This window comes from Panthera tigris, chromosome D3 (assembly GCF_018350195.1).
Source record: "Panthera tigris isolate Pti1 chromosome D3, P.tigris_Pti1_mat1.1, whole genome shotgun sequence".
Lineage (NCBI taxonomy): Eukaryota > Metazoa > Chordata > Mammalia > Carnivora > Felidae > Panthera > Panthera tigris.
This window is the reverse complement of record NC_056671.1, coordinates 14,883,190-14,907,318: the sequence shown is the minus strand read 5'-3', so window position 1 is coordinate 14,907,318 and position 24,129 is coordinate 14,883,190. Positions and strand designations below refer to the sequence as shown.

The 24,129-nt window shown below is 41.9% G+C and overlaps 1 pseudogene; it reads left to right on the top strand.

The window, feature by feature from the left end:
* Positions 1 to 4,398: 4,398 nt before the first annotated feature.
* Positions 4,399 to 22,483, top strand: LOC102958246 (annotated as a pseudogene).
* Positions 22,484 to 24,129: the final 1,646 nt, after the last annotated feature.

Genomic DNA, 24,129 nt, shown 5'->3' with positions numbered 1-24,129 from the left:
CTCTGTCTCTCAAAAATAATAAACATTAAGAAAAATTTTTTTAAATTTTTTTTTTAAGTTTATTTATTTTTGACAGAGACAGAGAGTGAGCATGAGCTGGGGAGGTGCAGAGAGAGAGAGGGAGACACAGACTCCGAAGCAGGCTCCAGGCTCCAAGCTGTCAGCACAGAGCCCGATGCAGGGCTCGAACCCACAAACCGTGAGATCATGACCTGGGCCAAAGTCGGACGCTTAACCGACTGAGCCACCCAGGCGCCCCAGAAAAATTTTTTTAAAAAGAACACTCTTGTGAATAGATAACTGAGGGGTCAGAAAGCCCATTTCCTTAAGATAAATGCCTCGTTGGAGATAGCTGGGTGGAAAGGTAAGCCCCCTACCAAATTACCTCCCCTCTGGAAAGGCTGTGTCACTTACTCTCCCACCAGCAGCATGGAAATGGTCTGCCTTTACCACTCCTCCTTATTTTAAAACCTCAGCCAGGGGCTCCTGGGTGGCTCAGTCAGTTGAGCATCCAACTCTTGGTTTCAGCTAAAGTCACAATGCCAGGGTTATGGGATCGAGCCCCACACTGGGCTCTGAGCTGAGTGTGGAACCTACTTAAGATTCTCTCTCTCTCTCTCTCTCTCTCTCTCTCTCTGCCCCTCTCCCCTGCTCATGTGCTCTCTCTAAAATAAAATAAAAAATGTAAATAAATAAAATCTCAGTGAGAAGGGACTCTCCAGCCACCTTCTCTCTATTCTTCCCTGAACATGCTGATGAGCCATTTACTGAGGGTGACCAGGGAGACTGGGTGTATGTGCTTTATCTTCAGTGCCAGAACATAAATGCCTGGAAAGCACAGACCACAACTTACTCACCTCTATGACCCTCCCAGCCCCAGGGGTCGGGGACAGGCATCTGCACTGGGAAAAAGCCATATCCCTGAAAAAAAGGATGGAGTCCCACCTCCCAGCCATTGTATGTGCCCGGATCACTGCCTCCTCTCCCCTAGTTATCCTCACAGGCTTGGTGCTGGCATCACCACCACCACCACCACCACCGCCCACAGGAGGCCTTCCCTGCTCTCCCAGCTGAGCCCAGCTGCCTTCTCAGCACCTCCACAGCCCCAACTCAACCCCCCGATATAACACTGACCACATGACGTTATACCACATTTCAACAAATCTAAGCCACCATCATCATTGTGTGCAACCCTACAAAAGACTGTGGCACAATGCTTTTCCCTTTTCCTCATTAACAGCTTTGCTAAGATATAATTCACATGCCATACAAGTAGCCCACTGAAGGTGTACAATTCAATGGGTTTTAGGACAGTCACACACCTGTGCGACCATCACCACAGTGGATGTTAGATCATTTTCATCACCTCTAAAGGAAACCCATTAGCTAGCACCCCCTTCCCTCTACCCCTTCACCCCTATCTGGTCATAAGCAACCACTAATCATCTGTCTCTACAGATTTCTCTGTTTCTCTATTCTATTTCTCTATTCTCTATTTTTGATATGAAAGGAACCATATAATATGTTGGCTTACATGGCTGGTTTCTTTCACTGAGCATAACATTTTCAAGGGTCCTCCACACTATAGCAGGTACCAGTACTTTATTCCTTTTTGTGGGCAAAATAATACTCCATTGTAGGGAGAGAGCACATTTTATTTATCCATTCATCAGTTGATGGACATGGGGGTTGATTGTGAATAATGCTGTTTATAAACATTGGTGTACATGCCTCTATGCAGACACGTTTTCATTTCTCTTGGGTCTATACCTAAGAGTCATAGTGCTTTCTTATCACTGAGAACCTTTCTTTCTATTCTTTTAAAAAGTGCTTGTAGACTTATTGAGACATGAATGTTTTATCACATATCACACTGGCACATACTTAAAAAAAAAACAGAAGCAAAGTATATTGGCTAAAATATTCAAAAAAAAAATGTCTTCAATATAAAGTCCAGACCTTCTAAATCATTTGTTTTTCAATCATGGTTGCCAAAGTCCATGTTCTCCTGTAAGATATCATCCTCTGTGCCATTAAGCACATAAGAGATACAAGAATTCTTAAAAGATATAGCCCCACTGCTATCTCCAGGCAAGGCTCACCTCACCCTGACTGCTGCTGGTCAACAGTGATTTCACACCATTGAACTTAAGATCCATCTAGACCTTAGAGAGGTTAATATGTGAAAAAAAAACCCAAAAAACAAAAAAACGTGCATCTTCAAATTCACCAAATATAGTCATTTCCTGTTTACTTGCCTATATCCTACACAAAAGATCATTCGTGTCTTGAGGACAGGAACCAAGCTGATCCACACAAAATACACGAACGGACGCATGCTGACCTATTTTGGAAATTAAAACTCACTCACCTCCCGCTTGGGGAGCACCACCAAACTGTTCATGTCTCTGAGCCATTTCCCCATCTGTGAGATGCAGATAATGGCGAGATCAAAAACAAGCCCGTGCGCGCAGGGCATCTAGGAGACATCCTGCAGACAGTGGGCTACTTAAGAACACTTGTGGAATGAAAGAATAAGTGAATGATAAAATCTTTACCATTGCAGCTAAAATTTACTGCCCATCTGTCTGTGGGCCAGACACTGTTCAATGTGTTTTGCGCGTGAGAACTCGTTTTCCCCATACCTCATTTAATCCTCACAATGACCCCACAAGGTAAGTACTGATATTCCTCACAACTGACAAATGAGGGAACTGAGGCACAGAGGGATAAATGAATGAATGGTGAATGAATGAATGAATGAATGAATGAATGTTGACTTATGTTAAAATCCCAGACTTTCCATTTCTAGGGGGTAAACTAGTCAGTCCCCTCCCCATTTATAAAATGGGGAAGTGGATCACTTGTATCCCACAGGTGGATGCTGCAGAGGATATGAATCCGCGTGTGTTAAGCACCTGGCTCAGGCACAAGTGGGCAAAATGAAGGCTGACCCATCTGTTAGGAAAAGACCTTCACCTGCTTGGCCAGCGACCTGGGGCAAGTCACATAAGTTCCCTGACCTTGGTTCCTCATCTGTAAAGTGAGCATATGAGTATATCCCCACGGTAGTGGTGAGGAAGCTTGAAATTACCCCCGCAAAGCCCCTAGCTCAGCCAGCCACGTCCTTAGAGGAAGCTTTATTCTGACAAGGGGTCCTCACGCAGCCAGGTCTGCTTTCCAGGAAAGCCAAACAGCCCAAATCAGCTCCTCTCTCTCAAGACGAATCCAACACGTGCCTGCAGTGCCAACCCTTCGAGCTGTCAGGCGGGCTGGGCAGAACCCAGTGGGTGCACTCTGCTTCTCCCAAATGAATAAATCATTACAGGAGAGCACTATGCATCCCACTAGCATCCATAAGGACCTGAATTATATATAACAAAGCAGCAAAAGCAATTTATCCCAGGCACGTGCAAGTCATAAAATGGGAGTTCTCGGGTGCCGGAGACAATTTTCAGATATTGCGGCTTTTATCAAAGCAATAAGGCCCACCAAAGGAGCACCCTGCCCCACGGGTGCGGGGACGCCTTAATAGGGTTTATTTATTATCAGAGGAGAGAAATCTAACTCTCTCTCGACTCTGCCACCACCCACCCACCACCCCGGTATGGCTGCTTCTGAGCTCAGGGGCTCTGGGATATGGGGACGAGCTGCCAAGAGCAACCGCCCTTCTAGTGGGAGCCATCTGTTGAGAAGCTGGGGGTGGGACCAGGTGTGCTCCAGATCCCTGGAGGAAGAGAGGAGAGAGAAGAAGGGAATGTAAGAAGAGAAAACGGTATGGTAACAAAAGCTCTAAACCAGAGCTCAAGGGTCCCGCCTTTGCCACTGATTACAGGCAGGAAAACTGAGGCACAAAAAGGTTGAGTAACTACTTGTCCCAGATCACACATGGAGAGAGGAGAGGAGCTGGAATGACAGCCCAGTTAGGCTCGATAGACATTTATTCAGGACCTACTATGTACTGGCACTAGGGACACACAGTAGAGATGTCCCCACATCTCTATGGGACAGCAGTATGGGACTGCTGACTGCCTCTCCTGCTGCATTATCAATGGTTGTCCTTATGACTGGGCTTCAGCCCACAAGCCTGCCTTGCTGATGATGCGCAAATGTGCCAAGTATATTCCTATCTCAGGGCTTCTGACTTGCTGTTCCTTCTGCCTGAAACACTGTTCCTCCAGATTTTTACACAGCTGACCCCTCAACCTCCTGCCTCTGCTCAAATGTCACCTTCTCAGACAGGACTTCCCTACTCACCTTATCCAAATTTGCAAGCCCCTCCCCTGCCATGACACTCCATCACCTTGTCACGTGTTGGATTCTCCTAAAGCAAACACAGAGATGGAGTGTGTCGTGTAGAGGGGAAAGCAGGTGTGGATAAAAGACGGAAGAGAAACTATGACATCAGTTCAACATAGCTTCATCCACCCGGGCGACAAGCTCTGCGAGCAATATCGCCCACCAGTGCGTCTGGAGTCAGGAGGCAATGGCCAGGCCTTTGGACCCCACACCTCACTGAGGCACGGGATGCAGGTTGCCCTGGGAAATGTGTGAGCTTGGGCAAGGTGGCTCTCTGCAGCTCAGGCAGACCCTGAGGAGGAACAGGTGGGGGCTGTCTGCTGACCACTCTTCCTGCAGCTGCTCAGCAAGTCCTTCCTCGACGGGAGACGTGGGTGGTACATCTCCATGTCTACAACACCCTTTATCCTGCTTTCTATTTTTTCCCAGTGCTTACCACCACCCAATATTGTATATAACCACATATTTGCTTGTCTCTTGTCTCTCTGTGCAGCTTTCCATGAGGTGTTCAAGGATACAGGTAATGGCTGTCTTGTTCTCATTTCCTGGAACAGTTCTTGGCACATAGCAGATACCCAGTAAATACTTGCTTAATCAATTAGTAAATGAATGAATGAACGTCCTCCATCACTCCCAGTTCAACAGGAGAGACTGAACAAGTGAACAATTACATTTCAGTGGTGAGTACTGCTGATATCCTAGGTCAGTGGGTGCTTCCTTGGTATCTAACCAAGCCTGGGGTGGGGAGTGTCCACGGAAAGCTGTCTGATTCCAAGTCCGCTGCTATTTCCACTTATACCACGACAGGATGAGCAAGACAGATTCAGCCTTTATTGCACTCAGGGCTACCCCCTCATCTTGGTATGTTGCACATGGTACTTAACCATTTCATGTTTTTATCAAAAATTTTTTAATGTTTTGTTTATTTGTGTGAGAGAGAGACAGAGTATGAGCAGAGGAAGGGCAGTGAGAAGGAGACACAGAATCCAAAGCAGGCTCCAGGCTCTGAGCTGTCAGCACAGAGCCCGACATGGGGCTTGAACTATGAACCATGAGATCATGACCTGAGCCAAAGTCAGAGGTTTAACTGACTGAGCCACTCAGGTGCCCCACCATTTCATGTTTTTATATATTGCCTCTCCAACCACATTAGAACTTCTCTGAGCCTAGAGAGCACATCTTACATATCTTTTCTTTATCCAATTCAATGCAACCATGGTGGTTTGGGTACCACTGTCACCCCCTGAACCATTACTGAGTATATGAAAAGGGCCTTTAAGCATGAAGACAGCATGGCTGTGCCCAACCAGGTTTTCTAACCTCCAGTTTGGACATAAGATCTGTAAAAATAAAAATAGCTATTGCTTGGTGAGGACCATGTCCAACCAGATACTACGCCAAGCACTTTGCATACATCGCACCTGTCAATTATTATGGCAGCCTTGCAAGGTAGAGGCTTGAATATTGTCCCCATTTTACAGATAAAGAAACTGAGGCTCAAAGAGGGGAAAACATTTGCCCAAGGTCACACAGTCAATATGAGGTAGAGCTAATAGGCACACTTGAGCTGATGATGTTCTTAACCATGACACTGATCTTTTGGGGCTAATGAGACAGATTGCTTTAATTCAGCATAGAATCATAAAATCAGGGTGGTGAGCTCAACATCTCCATCAGCCTGAAGTCACCAGGGTTTCTGTAGGGAGCAGAACCAATGACCACTCAGCCATATTCGTTCTCATCTCTGTAACAATTCGAGATATCTTTGCTCAGGTGTCAGTTGTGTCCTCATCAGAAGCTGTCCCCATCATTAAGCTGTCTCCCAAAGAGATTCATGTGATAGCATGAAGGTTAGTGATTGTATCCAGATCCTTACAAACAATGGAAACCTGGCTCTTTCAACACACCGAGAGAGGTATCATCCCTCTGGGTTAGACTCACATTAGCCACACTTTGAGACTGATGTATAAACCAGATGACAACGTATTCATTTGCAAAGAGAGATTACTACTGTAGAGATTGGTTCTGAAAAGCTATGCAACCAGTATTTTCTCTCCTGGTAAGAAGACCAGCCTGGGGAAATAAATAAGAATATGGTTTCTTGATGAATAAAATTGGGACAAGGAGAGATGGATGCATTCATTTAGTCTTTAGTGGCAACAGACTGAAATGGCTGGAAACCAGCATCTCATGGAAAGGATAATTCAGATGGAATCATCACTGTCACAAGTCGACTGGCAACAATATCTGTATCTATCTTGTGGTAAAGATTTTTGGTTGCTGCCAAAAGGCCACTGTCAACCTCCTTCCCCATGGCTGTTTCAACACTATAGAGATTGGATAAACATACATTCACTTTCCTTGGAACTAAGGGTAATCAACTCTGGCTAATGAGACATAATGGTAAGTCATCTGGGGGCTTCTGGAAAGGTATCTGGCTTCTTAGTGAAGGTACAGAGGCAAGAGAAGAGCTCACAAGTACTAACTCTTTCCCCCTCTTTCTGCTTTAAATGTGGTTGTGATATTTGGGGCTGTAGCAGCCATCTTGTATCCATGAGGAAGATGAAAAGCCAATTTACTAAGGATTATAGAATAAAAAGGAAGAAAGAGAGTTAGATCATTGACAATGCTGTTGACCTACTACACCAAAACTGAAACTTCCAACATCCAGAATTTCTATTAAGGAAGTTCATTAAATGTCTTTATTGCTTAAGCCATTATTGTTTCAGTTATCTGTTGCACTATTACAAATCACCCCAAAAGTTAGTGGCTTAAAACAACCACCATTTATTACTTGTCGTGATTCTGCGAGTTGACCAGCCTCAGCAGGGTGGTTATTCTACTCCATTTGGGGCTGACTGTGGCGGCGATCATCTGGAGGTTCAACTGGAAGGAATGCTCAAAGCAGCCCATTTGCATGACTGGCAGTCTGCTAACAGCTCAGCCTCTCTCCCTATGGCTTGGGTTTTCCACAGCATGGCAGCTGGGTTCCAAAAGGGAGTCTTCCAAGTGTGCAAAGTAGAAGCTGCAGATCTTTCACAGCTGAGCATTTGGAAATTACACGATACCACTTCTACTTCATTCCATCTTTTTGAAACAAGTCACCGGGTGAGCCTGGATTCAAGGGGAAAGAGACCCTGCCTCTTAATGGGAGGATGGAAAGGAAGTTTCAGTCACCTTTAATTGACCATAGTTATCACTCTGATTTTCCACAACTTGCAGCTGAAAGCAGTTCTCTAAACCTAGCCTTGCCCCTGGAACAAGAGATATTCAAAGATCAAGACTCACTCTCCACTGAAACAAGCTGTAGTGATTGCATTCAAGGTTGGCATTTGCAACTCCGTCCTCCAGGCTTCTGTGGCAGATCGTGATGGACACAGCCTTTCTTTAAAATATGTTAATAAGTTCAATCACATGACAGACAAGTCTTGCTGGCCTAGCCATCCTATCTCTTTAACATGACTTTGCATTGCTCTGCTTCGATCTATAATATATTGACTTCATGGTGTCACTCTCAAAAAGCAATCTTCACTCCCTATACTTTCCAAGTGCTCGAGAAAACATTGCTGTGGCCCCCTACACCTGGCATCAATCTTCATCAAGATCCTTGCCCTGTGTGCCTCACAGGGTTGCTGAAAGAATCAGTTGCGATGAGAGCTGGAACAGTACCTTGAAGTGGTTACCAGGGATTACTGTTATCATAATCAAATAAGCATGTTGTGTCAGCTATGGCTGTTTTGGTAACAAGTGACATAAAACCCAATTTAAACTAGCTTAGCAAACAGGAGAAATGCTGGCTGGGAGTCTGAGGGAGTCTTTCCAGTTTCAGGCATGGCAGGATCCAGCAGCTCAAACATCGTCAGCAGGACCTGCCTGATCTCCTGCAGGCTGCTTCATTTCTCAACAAGAGAGTTGCAAGCAGCTTCAGGTGCACATCTTGCTGGGTGTGCTTTCCCTAACTCTTTACCCAGAGGTCCTTCTCCTCAATGTTACTGGCCCAAGTTGGGCAATGTGCCCATCCCTTAACCAATCATTATGGCTGAGGGCACATAATGAGCTGCCTGGCCAGGGCCTGGGTCACATGACGACTCTAGATCTGATGGGATCAGTTCGACCCAAATTGTATGGACTGAGAAAATGTGGGGTACTGTTACCACAAGAAGGACAAATAGCTGCCCAGTGTACATGACATGGTGGAAGACCATTAGGTGAGGAGTCTGGAATCTGAGTTATCACCTTTGTCCTGCTGGATGACTCACTCTTGACCTGAAGCTTGCATTTGGCCCATCATGACCTCAGGGATTCTATGTTGTGTCGATTTACTATCGGGTCATCATGGTATCTGACTAAATCTGACTATATTCCTTAGAGATTCCTGAGAGTGAATCTGATTAGTATACCTCATGTCCTTTTTATAAAGTCTACATCCTTGGCCAGGCTACGGAACAGCTACCCCTGCGTCGTGGGCCACCACCAGTCTAATAACCGATGGTTGGGAAAAGACGACGCGTGGCATAAAACATGGCTAACTTAGCAGGTACACATGAGTGAGCAGGGAACACGGATGTGACAACAAGCAGGGAAATGGAGTCATCATGGCAAGAAGCATAAGGGAAGACTGTGCAGCTCCATGAGAGACAGGGGGGACTCTCCCTGCCCTCCACCCCCAGAAGAAAATCGATCCTGGTCTTAGAAGACCTGTAGAATGACTCACTTAATACTGAGCCCAAATTTTCATAGCAAATCATGGGAGAAAAAAGGGCTTTGATTTGGAACTTTAGCTTGAAAAACGAAACTGAGCTTACCAACATAACAAAATTTAGGCTACCATTTCAACTATGCATGAATTCTTGTGAAGAACAAAAAATGTATTAAGTAGTGAGTTTTTTTCGTGTAATTTTTGTGACAAAATCCTTCACTTCAGGTTTGGTTTTCACAGTATGATAGCAAAAAGGTCATTTAAAAAATATTCAAGGGCTTCACCAATTTTTTCCTAAGGCCTGCTAGAATCTTTTGATATTTAAATCTTTCTCTTTTGAAGTGCTCACCGAGTCACTTTCCTTGTCGTTTTTTTTTTTTTTCTTCAACTGTTAACTCTTTTGGGGTTGATATGATATTCAAAATATCGAATAACCAGTGTGATACAGGCATCAACCGACCAGAACAGTGGCCACAACAGCCGGTGTGGTGGACCCTGGGAGGTCCAGCTGAATATGGCTCTAAGACCACCTGATTCTCTCGGGTCGTCTGTGATTCTTCTGTTCTTTAAGCATGTCTCAGCACCACTTTGATCAGGAATCCCGCATCTTGGGCAAGATTTTCAATTGACCACTTGCTGCTGGATTACACTGCATATGCACCAGGGTCAGACATTTGGTGAAAGACTGATTCTCTCTGACAGTATTTCTTGGTTGGAAGGACCAGCAATCCATTCAAGGGCATTCAAAATTCAGGGAGTCTCCTTCACAGAGACTGAACCACCAGGAAGCTGCCATGGCAGAAAAGGATTCATGCTAAGGATGATAACTTAATCATTAAAAAAGCGTTAATAACTGAAATTGTATAATTATTGAAAAAAAATGAAATGACAAACTTCTGCTTTTCTGCACAACTTCATCACCTCATGGACTCAGATGATAGACACACAGTGACAAAGACCCCTGAATTCTATTTGTGAACTGGCTTGAATGGATTGCCCTTTCTTGCACCCACAGAGTCCTAACAAAGACCAGCAGGATTTACAAGTTTGGGTCACCATTGGTTTCAACAGAACTATCAGAACTACATGGAAAAAATACGATGACCATGTATTAGTCTCATACGTTCTGAATCTGTTTCCTAATGAAACATTCAAATATTAGCCTGCATTTCAAACTAGAAATCCTATTTGTAAAATTCAGGACAGATCTCTTACTCAGTGGTAGACTTTATGCCCCCAATTCAGATAGCAGGCTTGCCTTGCTAATCGCAGAACAGAACACGTCATGAACACACAGGAGTGGAGAAGCAGATGAACTGAGGAATTTCTTGACTGTGTCCTCTTGTGAGACTTTGGCGTTCTGATCCTTAGCCTCAGGAGTCAGGGCTGGGGTGGGCCCAGGCCGCTGGGTGTTTTTCTGCCCCCAATTTTGAGGAACAACAGCAATTACTTCATGTTCTGCAATGTTAATTAACTGGAATGGGTCAAAGGCTCACCCAGATCAGAAAAAGTTCCGAAAATGGACTCGTGAATTCTGCAGACTGTGAATTTTCCTTAATTAACATATTAACGTACTTCCTTCCCATGCCTCAAGCCAGAGTTTTTCAGTCTTGGAAATAGAAAAGCAGGAGGATCTAGTGGTCACTGGCTCTCCAGCATAGTGATAAAAAGCTGAGGTTTTGCAGCTAGACAAATATGGATATCAATCTTGGTTCTGTTCCCTGCTAATTGCATGTTCTTGGATAAATGCACTTCGCCTGTGTGGACCTCAGTTTTCTCATCTGTAAAATGAGGAAAATAATAGCATCTATCTCATGGGGTTGTTTTGTTAGGTATGAGGTGCTTCTAAGGCCTGACACATCACATATGTCCAAAAATTATGAATTTGACCCAGCGGTAGACAATCCTTTTTTTTCCCCTACCAAATGTTCATTACTCTTCCCTGTAGTAATAGTTCTTTGGGTTTCCTTTGAGTAACCACTCCTCCTCTCTAGAGTGGTTCAAGGGGTACTAAATAAATCCACCGTGAGTTCAAGGCTGAATCTGTATGAATTTTCTAGGGCTGCATAGACTAGGTAGCTTAACAACAGAGACTTTCTCATGGTTTTGGAAGTCTGAGGTCATGGCAGTGGCAGGGCTGAGCTCTCCTGAGACTTCTCTCCCTGACTTGCTGATATACTTCCTCTCCCTGTGTCTTCGTGGGGTCTACCCTCTGTGGGTCTGTGTCATAATTTCCTCTTCTAATGAGGACTCCAGTCATGCTGGATTAGGGCCCACTCATATGACCTCCTTTAACCTTAATTACCTCTTTAAAGGCCCTGTCTCCAAATACATTCACCTTAAGAGGTCCTAGGGCTCAGGATCTCAACATATGAATTTGGGGGAGTCACAATTCAGCCATAACAACTTGTAACCGAGATCTGGCCAAAAAACTCTCCTCCCCCTAATCAGAATGATTGATTCAATCCTAGACATTTTTTTAAACTTAAGTACAGAGAATTTCTTCATCTTCAAGGTGTGTGTTGCAAAGACAACGTGGAATGGAGCTGCTGTGGTCACCATGTGGAAAAGGTCAACACAGAAGAAAACATAAAAGAGAAATGGAAAGAGAAAGACTGAGTCCTGAAATCATCTGAGCCTCTGGATCCTGCTGCACCTAGAGCCCCCTTTGACAGTTCACTCACAGAACCCACTAAAATCCGCTTTTGTGGCTTGAGCCAGTTGGGAGTTGAGTTTCTATCACTTGCAACCAAAGAAGTCTTGACATGCGTGCCCCCTACTTATTTTTTTTAATGTTTATTTATTTTTGAAGTGGGGGGGAAGGAGCAGGGAAAGGGAGACAGAACATCCAAAGTGGCTCTGTGCTGACAGCAGAGAGCCCAATGTGGGGCTCAAACTCACAAACCATGAGATCACGAACTGTGCTGAAGTTGGACGCTTAACCAATTGAGCCACCCAGGCGCCTTAGCCCCTACTCAATTATTAAGGAGCTTATAGAGCCCAAGTAAATAGAATGGGAGAGGATTGAGGAACAGAGCTGGAAAGTAGAGGAATATTTACAGAAATTAGGCAGGTAACCATAACCATTAAATGCAGGAATCAGGGTAGATTTAATAACAGATGTATATTCCTTTAACCTAGCCTAATGTAAGAAAATTTGACTCTGCATGGTAGTTAAGACAAGGAGTTCTTCACTAAGCCATAGACTTCTCGAAGACAGCAATATTGTCTCATTCAGATGCAGTGTAGCTCTGGTGCCCAGCATGAAACAGGCACACAAAAAATATTTGTGGACTTGGATGAGCTTACTAAGAAATCTTTTGCACTTTATGGTTCAATATAGACATCCTTTAAATAATGGATTTGGCATAGTATTATATCTGCATTCACTGTTGAAGAGTTACATTGATAATCATAGAGCAGCCAAGTATTAATTTTAACAATGTCTAATAACTCAGAGAAGAAACTCTCAAGTGGGTCCCCTCACCATTAGCTGACCTGTAACTGGCCCCTTCTTTACCCATCAACTGCATTATAATTCTCTGTTGCAACATGGAACTACTTGGCACCCATTACAGCCCCTTGTGAAAGGGGTTTGGATGGGAAAAGAGGAGAATGTGTCTTTATGACACTGGATAACAGCATGGAGTGGGCAGTGTGACCTTGCTGTACTTGGATTACTGCACCACTGGAGAAGAACACTGAACTTCGGGTTTCTATCTGAGTTTTGACTCTGAGTTTCTATCAAGCTGCTGGTAACCTGCCTGTCCTCCTCTCTGGAGAGAGATTACTCCTTACCCTGCAAAGGAAGTAAATGTCTCTGGCACATGGAGCTTATCTCTAGGTTTACCACCTCCGAATATAAGCAAATATCTTCCAGGAAGAGGACAGAACTTACTCATCCTGGGATGTCTCCAGGAAGAGAGAAGGTCTCTACCTTTGGTTTGCTATTCAATCATTCCTAAACAAAGACCATTTGAGAACCCAAGAAATCCAGGGAGAATTGTCTCCCAACAAATACATGTTGAGATGATGCAGGGAAGGAATCTAGATTCCTGAGTCACCAGATGGAGGATAGCCTTCCCCAACCCATGACCAAGGCTTTCTCTTACCAAGAAATATACTCTCGTGATGCTCAACCACTTGGTCTTGTCTATTATGGCAGCTAAGGTTAACTATCTTGACTAATAAAGATGACTTTAATGTACACCAGACAAATTATACTTGCATGAGAAAGAAGAGAGTTAGATAATATGTAGTAAGTTCCAAATGATAAGGACGGGGATGGGATTTGGGAGTGGGCAGAAGATTATGAAGAAGTCTTCATCTTACTAGTGATAGACTAAAAGAAAACAGAATTTGAAAGACAAGCCACAGTTGTCCAGGGACGCACCCCCCAGTCTCTGCACACCCAAATGTCATCAGCAGCCCCCCTCCCCACTCTCGTGCATGAACATTACAGTGAGCCAAAGCTGTGAATGACTTTCACACCAGTTTAGAGCTTTTCAGATCATCTTAAGCTCAATTACAGCTAAACCAATAATATACCCCAAACATCATTATTGGAGAATCACCAACCAGGCCTGCTAATTGTATTTGCGGCTTCTTCATCATATTAGTCAAGTCATAAGTGCAGCATGCTCTTCCCAGAGGATAACCGTTCACAAGGCCAATTTCCTTAGGATGAGACTTTCATATCACATCAGTTTGAACTAATGTGTCTCGGGAAATAAACTGTCAGATCAATAACATCTGCAACCAGAAAATATTGGTGGCAAATAGCAGAGTACAGCCTGCAGTTCAGACCAATATGATCCTTACCTGACACTTGGAAGCTGTCATGACTCGGAAGCTTTGGGGCTTTCCAAGGGGTCAATTTGGAGATGCTGTTCACATTCCCTGGCAAGACACAAGGAAGCTTCATTATAATACTTTGTGACCTTTTCCTCAGAGGCTCACCATATCATTACTAACCTGAAAAAAGCAAACATTTATTAAGCCCTTCTGTGTTCCAGGCTTGATGCCTTGAGCAGCGTATATAATGATAAGCAGTCTTTATGGAAGTCCACAAAGGAGTTCAAATTCTAGATCTAAAACTACATAAAGGCAAGTTTCCTTACTTCTCTGAGTCTCAGTTTCCAAATCTGTAGAATATGAAATAACAATAACTACTTTCCAGGGCTGTTTTAGTGATTGAAGAGAAGGTATGGGTTGTGCCCACTGTAGTGCATAGCACACAATAGGTGCTCAATAAATAATAGTTATTGCTATGACTCTAGGTACTTCTTTGTAACTGAAGTTAAACAAATTAATGTTTCCTCCTCAAGTGGGCCATTTGAGGGAAGTTTACCCACCAATCTAGATTGACTCACATAATCTTTCCAGGGAAATATAAAAGGCATGCCATTCTGTTTTTGAAGTAACAGAAAAAAACTGTCAGCTTCTCTTCTTGATGTTTTCCTATATTTTCAGAAAAAAGCCCTTGACATAACCTAGCATTCTATGAGTATCAGATAAAGATTGAAAAGTCAGTAAAGAAATACAAAAAGCATGGAAGGCTGAGAAGTATTTAACAATCCAGAGTCGGGGTTCCTTTTGAACCAGTAAGTCCTGGGATTGAATTCTAGATCAGGCACTTAGCAAAGATGTGACTTTAGGAAAATAACAGAATTTCTGAGCCATGGTTTACTCAATGCAAGACAGCAACACTGTCTGCCTCCAGGAGGTAAGGTCAAAACTAAATAAGGTGATAAATAGTCAAACTTTAGTGACTGTTAATTCTCATCCTCTCCTTCTCATCTCCTATCATTACAAGCTTCAAGTTAATTCAGTAAATGTGTATTGGGCACTATGATGGACACCGGTGATACCGTGTAAATGACACTGACAAGGTCACTGTCTTCATGGCTCCAACCACATTCTGGAGGGGAAAAGATAAATTACTCAGCCAATCCCACAAATCAATGGAAAATTACATTTGTGAGGAGAGCTAAAAAGAAATGATGCAGGGCATTAATGAGAGTTCTCTAAAACCACCTGGCTGAGGCATTAAGCAAGGCCTCCCTGAAGAAGATCTCTCTCTCTCTCTTGCCCATTCTGGTTGTAAGCATATTTCCTAATGGGGACAGGACAGAAAGTGGCACTGAGGCGGTAAGCTAGGGCCCAAGTCATGCTGGGCTTTACAGGGTAAACTGCAGGGCCACCATGTTGCACAGCCACGGGAGACACCAATTAACTGAACACACAGCCTGTTTTGCAAGACCAGCAGCCTTGGGAAGCAACATGCAGAAAAGAGAAACCATAAATAAAATGCAGAGTGTGTAAGAGAAAGCATTCAGAAGAAAACAATTATGGAACCTTCAAGTGCACCTGTGATGGAGTAATAGAGCAGACCAACATTCCCACCACATAAAACCAGAAAAGCCAGATTGAACACAAACACACAAAAATTCTATTTGAAAGCCCCAGGGTGCCTCCAAGACTTGCTGTACAAAAATCCTGGAAAGAAAGGAAGTTCAGTGAGATGCACCTGACATTGGGCACATCACCTTTTCCCTTGGGGGCACTGATGACTCTTAAGCATCATGGGGAGAGAAGCTCAGAAGCAGGGCAGAGGGCAGCTGCTAAAAGGCATAGAAGCCATCAGAGTGGTTAGGATGCTTCAGGAGGGCAGGAGACAAAAACTAGTATTCGGGGATGTCAGAACAGCTAGGAGTTGAAGGTCCAAAACAATTCCTTCCCAGGAAAGGAAGTAATGGGAAGTGATCCAAAAACACTGTGCCAATTTTCCCCCATTTGTGCTGTATTAGGTAAGCAGTCTAGAATGAAAGCAACGATACGAGACCTGACTTCTCAACAGACTTGATAGAAGCAAAAAGGCAATGAAAGGAGATGATGTCCAAGTTAGAATTCTACACATCCTGAAAGTGTGTGAATTCTACACATCCTTCGAGGAGGAAAGTGAAATAAAGAGATTTTCAAATACATTAAAAAGGACAGAATTTGCCACCAGAAGATACAAGTGAAATAAACAATACTAAAGAGGGCTCTATAGGCAAAAGGAATATGATCCCAGACAGAAATGTAGGAAAGACTAATGAGCAACAGAAAAAATATGTATGAGGTAAATCTAAATGAATATGGAAAATATTAACAAGAATTCCCTGTGGGATTTTTTTCCACTTTATTTATTTTAGAGAGAGTGAGCATGAGCAGGGAAGGGGCAGAGGGAGAGGGGGAGGGAGCTAGAGAGAGACAGAGAGACAGAGAGACAGAGAGACAGAGAGACAGAGACAGAGAGAGAGAGAGAGAGAGGGAGAATCTCAAACAGGCTCCAGGTTCAGCACAGAGCCCGATGCAGGGCTCAATCCCACAACCCTGGGATCATGACTTGAGCCAAAATCAAAAGTGGGGACACTCAACTAACTGACTCACCCAGGTGCCCATCCTATGGTTTCTTAAGTGCATGCAAATTTAAGTGAATACAATTAAAAACACAAAAGGCAGAAAGAAGATAAATTAGAGTATAATAAGCCCTAGAATTTCTGGCAAGTGGTAAAAATACTAATTTACATTAGACTCAAATAAACAAAGAAGGAATGTCTTAATTTCCAGAGTAATTACTAAAATAAGGTATAAGTAATAAGTTAATAAAAGAAAAACTGGTTTAATTTAAAAGTTTTTTTTGATTGGTCCAAATTAAGATTAAAAAGGGGGAAGGGGAGTAGAAATAGAAAGAATAGTAGTATTATAGATATAAAACCAAATATATCAGTGATTATATTACATGTAAATAGACCAAATATTCCAATTAATAGACCTACTGTGTCAGACTATATCAGAATGAAACAGTTATATGCTGCTCATATGAGATACACCCTAAACATAAGGACACAAAAAGGTTGAAAGTAAAAGGAAGAAAAAAAAATAAAACACTAACTAAAAGAAAGGCAATATAGTTATACTAATATCAAATCAAGTGAACTTGAAGGCAAGATGCATAACTAGATATAAAGAGGAAAACTCCAGGGGCGCCTGGGTGGCTCAGTCGGTTAAGCGGCCGACTTCGGCTCAGGTCATGATCTCACGATCCGTGAGTTCGAGCCCCGTGTCAGGCTCTGTGCTGACAGCTCAGAGCCTGGAGCCTCTTTCGGATTCTGTGTCTCCCTCTCTCTGACCCTCCCCCATTCATGCTCTGTCTCTCTCTGTCTCAAAAATAAATAAACATTAAAAAAAAAAAAAGAGGAAAACTCCAGTAAAAAGGTTAATCCACCAGGAAGATATAACAATTTTATATTCGTAAGCACGTAATAGCATACTTTCAAAATATACAAATCAAAAATCTAAAAAGAAAAGTAGACAAATCCATAATAGTAGAATATTTTAACAACCTCTCTCAGGAGCTAATAGAACAAGCAGACAAAAAAATTGGTAGGAGTATAAAGATCTAAGCAACATGATTAATGAACTTGACTTGTTTGACATTGGACTGTTTAGCAAGAGACTGGACACAGTTTTAAAAAAAACGTGGGGGGGGGGGCACCTGGGTGGCTCAGTTGGTTGAACATTTGACTTCAACCCAGGTCATGATTCTCGCTCTGTGGGTTTGAGCCCCGCGGCGGGCTCTGTGCTGACAGCTCGGAGCCTGGAGCCTGCTTCGGATCCTGTGTGTGTGTGTCTCTCTCTGCCCCTCCCCTGCTTGCACTCTGACTCTCTGTCTCCCAAAAATAAATAAAGATTTAAAAAAAAAAAGGATTAATGAAACGGGATAAGCCAGTGGAAAACATCCACTGCACCCAATGATAATAGAAGACACATTCTTTCTAGTGCACACGGAACATTGGCCCAAAATGACTAGAAAACTGGGTCATAAGACAAATGGAAACAAATAGCAAAGATGAATATCATTCAGAATATATATTCTTACTACAATGTAATTATGGAGGAATCAATAATGATAACTTAAAAATCTTTTAAAGGCTGCTCGGAAATTAAGAAAAAAAGTCACAAGGGGCACCTGGGTGGCTCCATCAGTTAAGTTCCAACTTCGGCTCAAGGCATGATCTCGGGGTTTGTGAGTTCAAGCCTCACATCAGGCCCTCTGGTGTCAGCAGAGAGCCCATTTGGATCCTCCCTCCCCCTCTCTCCCTGCCCCCCACCTCATTCTCTCTCTCTCCCTCTCTCTCTCTCTCTCTCTCTCTCAAAAATGAATATTTTTTAAAAAGGAAAAAAATCACAAAGGAAATTAGGAATACTTTATTAGGAATAAGATAGCAGAAAGTATGGAAAGTAGCTAATGCCCTGTTAAACACTTAAGGCTTGAAATGGATCTCCCAGAAAAGAAACAAGGATGTTAATCAATAATATAAATATCCATCTCAAGAAGTTAAAAAAAGAACAATAAATCAACTCAAGAAACTAGGAGGAAGAAAATAATGGAGATAAAACCAAAAATCAATGAAATAAAAAGAAAACTTACAATAGAGAAAATCAAGAAAACTCAAAATCGGTTCTTCAAAAAGGCTAATAAAAATTGATAAGTGCCAAGTAAGATCTTATGGGCATTGAAAAGATAATATTATTTTTAATCTTACCATCTTTAATATTAAGGATAGAGTACTATAAACAACACTATGCCAAAAGAATTTGACAATTTAGATGGGACCATACAAGCTAGAAGAATACACCCTACCAAAACTGACACAAAGAAAAATAAAAAATCTGAATACTTCTGTATCTATTAAAGACATTGAATCTGTAATTAACACTCCCACAAAGAAATCTCCAGGCCCAGGTATCTTCACTGGTGAATTCTTCCAAGCGTTTAAAAAAGATGTAACACTGACATACACAACCTCTACTAGGAAATATAAAAAAGATGAAACATTTCTCGATTCATTTTTTGAGGTCAGCATGACCTTGCTACAAACACCCAGATACCAAAACCTGACAAGTAAATTACAAGAAAAGAAAATTACAGTCCAATCTCTTTCACATACCCGGATACAAAACTCCTAAACAAAATATTGTGAAATCAAATGCAGTACTTACATAAAAAGGATGTTATATCGTGACCAACTTTGGTTTATCCCAAGAGTACAAAGTTTGTTTTATGTCTGAAATCACTAAGACCCTCCATATTAATGGAACAAAGGACCAAAAAAAAAAAAAAATTAAAAAAAAAAGTTCCTCTCAATAGCTGAGGAAAAGCATTTGAAAAGAGTCAAATACTCACTTATTGCTTAATTTTAACAATCTAAGTCAGTTTTGATAAGGAATAGCTATGAAACAACCAAAGCCATCATACATAATGGTGACATATTGAAAATGTCTTCTCTGAGGCTGAGAATGAGTTAAGGATGCCCATTTCCACCACTGCTACCCACCACATCTCAAGTCCTGCAGAACCAGCTGTTCGGCCCATGCCTCTGGCAACTTCCTCCTCCTTCCCTCTACCCAGTTAAAACCACTCCTGCAGGTCGGCTGCAGCCACACCATCCTGTTCTCCATCATTAATGGACTGTATGTTTCCATGGCAGCCACACCTCCAAAGGGTCCAAATCTCAGCCTTGGCAATGAGGAGGGGGGGGTCCTTCTAAGTTTCCAAGTGTCTTCACTTATTCACTGCCTTCTCCAGTCGCTCTTCTGTGCTATTTTTTTTTTAATTTTTTTTTAACGTTTATTTATTTTTGAGACAGAGAGAGACAGAGCATGAATAGGGGAGGGGCAGAGAGAGAGGGAGACACAGAATCTGAAGCAGGCTCCAGGCTCTGAGCTGTCAGCACAGAGCCCGACGCGGGGCTCGAACTCACGGACCGCGAGATCGTGACCTGAGCTGAAGTCGGCCGCTTAACCGACTGAGCCACCCAGGCGCCCCTCTTCTGTGCTCTTTAGAGTTACCCTCTACCCTCTGAACTAGCTACCCACCTTTTTACTAGTTGTACTAGCTAACACATTTTCATATTAACTTTCCCCTGTTCAAATTACTGGCCTGGTTTCTGTCTCTTCACTGAACCCTGACTGATACGAGACGTAAATAAATGCAGAAATAAATAATGTTCATGGATTAGAAGACTCAACATTGTAAAGTCATTCTCCCTAAATCAGGCTACAGATTTAACAAAACCCCAGTCAAAATCCCAACAGGTTTCTTTTTTTGTTGGAATTGATATGTTAATTCTATAATTTACATGGAAATAACAAGGGTCCAAGAATATCCGTGACAATCTTGATGATGTCAAGATTGGAAAATTCAAGCTTCCAGATGTTAAGAATTATGATAGGGGCGCCTGGCAGGCTCAGTGGAAGAGTCCATGACTCCTGATCGCAGGTTTGTGAGTTCACGCACCAAGCTGGGTGTAGAGATTAAATAAATAAATAAAAACTTTAGAAAACAATTATGATAAAGTTACAATAATTAAGACAGTGGGGTAATGGTGCAAGGTGAAACAAACAGCTCAGTGGAAGAGAATACAGAGTCCAGAAACATACCTATAATATGTTTCTGGAACTTTTCATCACTCCAAGATTTACCCTGATTTGCCCTGATTTACCCTGATTTACGAGAGACATTATTGAAGTGCAGTAGGGAAAGACATTATTTTTGAAAACTCAGTTGATGGAAATCCACACTGGGGTGGGGGGGAAGCATCTTGCCTCACAAATTACATACAATAATAAATTCCAGGTGGATGGTAGACTTAAATGTAGAGGTACAACAATAAAGTTTCTGAAAGACAAACCTAGGATAGGTGAAGATTGTTTCCACAGGACCTATAAGACACTTTCCAATTTAAATTATCCTTAAATTTGATGTCATTAAAATTAGGAACTTCTGTTCATTAAATTCACCAATAAGATATTGAGGAACTGCTAAACTGTTTTCCTCAGTGGCTGTGCCTACCAGGAATATACAAAGTTTCCACTTTCTTCACATCCTCACCAGCACTTGTTTTTCCCTTTCATTATTTGTTTTTCTTTCTTTCTATTATGGTCATCCAAGTGGATGTGCAATGGTATCTCCTTATGGTTTTGATTCACATTTCCCTAATGACTTACAAAAGAACTGAGTACTAATCCATGCTACAACTTAGATAAACCTAAAAATCAGTATGCTAAGTGAAAGCAGCCAGACACACTAGGTCACATATTGTATGATTCTAATTATAGGAAATGTACAAAACAGACAATCTATACAGACAGAAAGTAGATTAGTGATTGGCAGGGAAGGGGGGGGATGAAGAATGGGGAGTGGCTGCTTAATAGATTTCCTCTTGGAGTGAAGACAAGTTCTAGAACCAGATGGTGGTGATATGCTTAAGCAACATAATAAATGCACATGAAGACACTCAACTGTATGCTTTAAAACAGTAAAAATAATAAATTATATGTATTTGTATTTTCCACAATTAAAAAAACAAAACAAAACACCTCAACAAGAAGAAAATGAAGGGGCAAACAGAGTAGGGGAAGATATCTGCAATACCCAAAACTACAAAAGCCTCATAGCCAGAATATACACAAATACACAAATTGACAAAAGAGACAGCCCAGTTTTTTTAAATGGGCAAAAAACTTGAACAGGCACCTCACAAAGAATATATAATCAGGAAACACAAAGTGCTCAATATCATTATTCATTAGGGAAATGCAAATGAAAATTTCAATAAGACACCACTGTATACATGCCAAAATAGTTTAATCCTTTTAAAATGACAATATCAAGTGTTGTTAAAGAAACAGAGTAACTACAATTCTCCTTCACTATAAGTGTAATGAAAATTGATACATTCACTTTGGAAAAGTGTTTGGCATCATCTAAAATAGCTGAACATACACATACCCTATCATCCAGCAAATCCACTCCTCAAAATAGCCCCAAACCAGAAACAACCCAAATGTCCATCAGCAGCAGCATGAAGAAATACATTGTGATATATTCTAGAACGGAATATTATGGAGCATTAAGAATAAATTACAGCGGTTAACTGACACCACCACACTGCCATGGTTACCTAATGCCAGTGCCTCTAGCTCACTGAGCTCCAGACAAAAAAGAGGGTAAGGTCTCTACACCAGGGCTTGTACAAAGCAGTCTGCCTATAAATCTACTGGTGATAAAGCACCGAGGAAGCAACTAGCTACAAAAGCCACTCGTAAGAGTGCACCCTCTACTGGAGGGGTGAAGAAACCTCATCGTAACTGGCTTGGTACTGTGGCACTCCACAAAATAAGACATTATCAGAAGTCCACTGAACTTCTGCTCTGCAAACATCCTTTCCAGCATCTGGTGCAAGAAATTGCTCAGGACTTCAAAATAGATCTGTGCTTCCAAAGCACAGCTACTGGTGCTTTATAGGAGGCAAGTGAGGCCTTCTGGTGGGCCTTTTTGAAGACACCAACCTGCGTGCTACCCATGCCAAACATGTAACAATTATGCCAAAAGCCACGCAGCTAGCATGCCACATACGTGGAGAACATGCTTAAGAATCCACTATGATGGAAAACATTTCATTCTTTAAAAAAAAAAAAATTATCTTCTTCCAGTTATTGGTAGTTCTGAACGTTAGATATTTTTTTCCCATGGAGTCAAAAGGTACCAAAGTATATGATTCCAAGTGGAAAAATAGGGGACAGAAATCAGGTATTGGCAGTTTTTCCATTTTCATTTTCCGTGAATTTTTAATATAAACGCGGGGACATAAAGCATTAATGCAAGTCAAAATGTTTCAGTTAACACGTTTCAGCAGTTCAACTTTATAACAATTATAAATAAACCTCTATATTTTTCTAGAAAAAAAGAGAATAAACCAAAGCTACATGAATAAGATTCACAAACATAATATTGGCCAAAAGAACCCAGATAAAAGAGCAAATTTCATAGGAGTCCATTTCTATAAAGTTCAAAAACAGGCCAAAATAGCCTATGGAGATAAAAACATAAGTAAAAACAGAAAGTTACCTGGAAGAGGGCACAGAGGCATGGCTAGGGCACAGGCAAGATTCTAGCTCTTAATATGGGAGGTGATTACGTGGGTGGGTTCATGAATTCACCAATCTATATCCATATATTTGTGTACTTTCTGTTTGAATGTTACACCTCAATTAAAAATTGTTTTTAAGTGGCTGGATAAACAAACTGTGGCATAGACATACAATGGAATCCTACTCACCAATGAAAAAGGAATGAACTATTGGTACCTGTAACAACTTGCATGAATCTAAAGGGCATTATGGTGAGTGAAGCAAGACAGTCTCAAAAGTTACCTAGTATATGATTCCATTGCATGACAGGCTCTGAAAACAAACAAACCAACAAACTACAGAATGGAGGACAGATCAGTGGGTGCCATGGGGTTAGTTTTAGTTTTGGTTGGCAAACTGGTCCCTGGACACAGGGGACAAGGAGAGGCTAAAGAGGCAGACACTTTGATTGGCAGGTGGCATGTTTAGTAAGTGAGGGAACTCCTTTAGGAGGCTTGTTCTGGGTGGCCCCAAGCCAAGTAGATCCCTACACTAGCCACTAAAACCTTAAAAGTTTATACAGAGGCCTTAACTATAAGATTCAGTGACAGATTTGGTCCACATAGTCTATGTTTTTCAAAATGGCTTTTACTGTGGGAATGGTGGGTGGAACTCACATTTCAAGGACAGAGGAAGAGGTAAGGGGTCTCCAGTTGCCCAGATCTAGTTCTCAGGTCAACTAGTGGTCATGTCCTCTACCTGTTAGGATGGGTCAGGATGGGACACAAGAGTATTTTCGGATTATGGAATAGTTCTCTGACTGTGGTGATGGTTACACAAATTTATATGTATTAACATTCATGAAACTGTGCACCCCTCCCAAAAAAGTCAGCTTTATTGTATAATAATTTTGTCAATGAAAAGTGAAGTACAGGCTTTGCAGTCAGACTTCCTTGGGTTTGAATAACAGACTAGGTGTTTATCTTGAGACAGATAACTTAATCTTCCTACTTCCCAATTTCCCCATAAGAATAATGGAGGTCATGGTGACCACCACCCTCCATAGGGTTTTATGAATATAAAATATGCTAAAACATACAAGCATTTAGAACAGGTGGTACATAAATGCTTGACAAATATTAGTGATCATTATTAGTACACATATACAT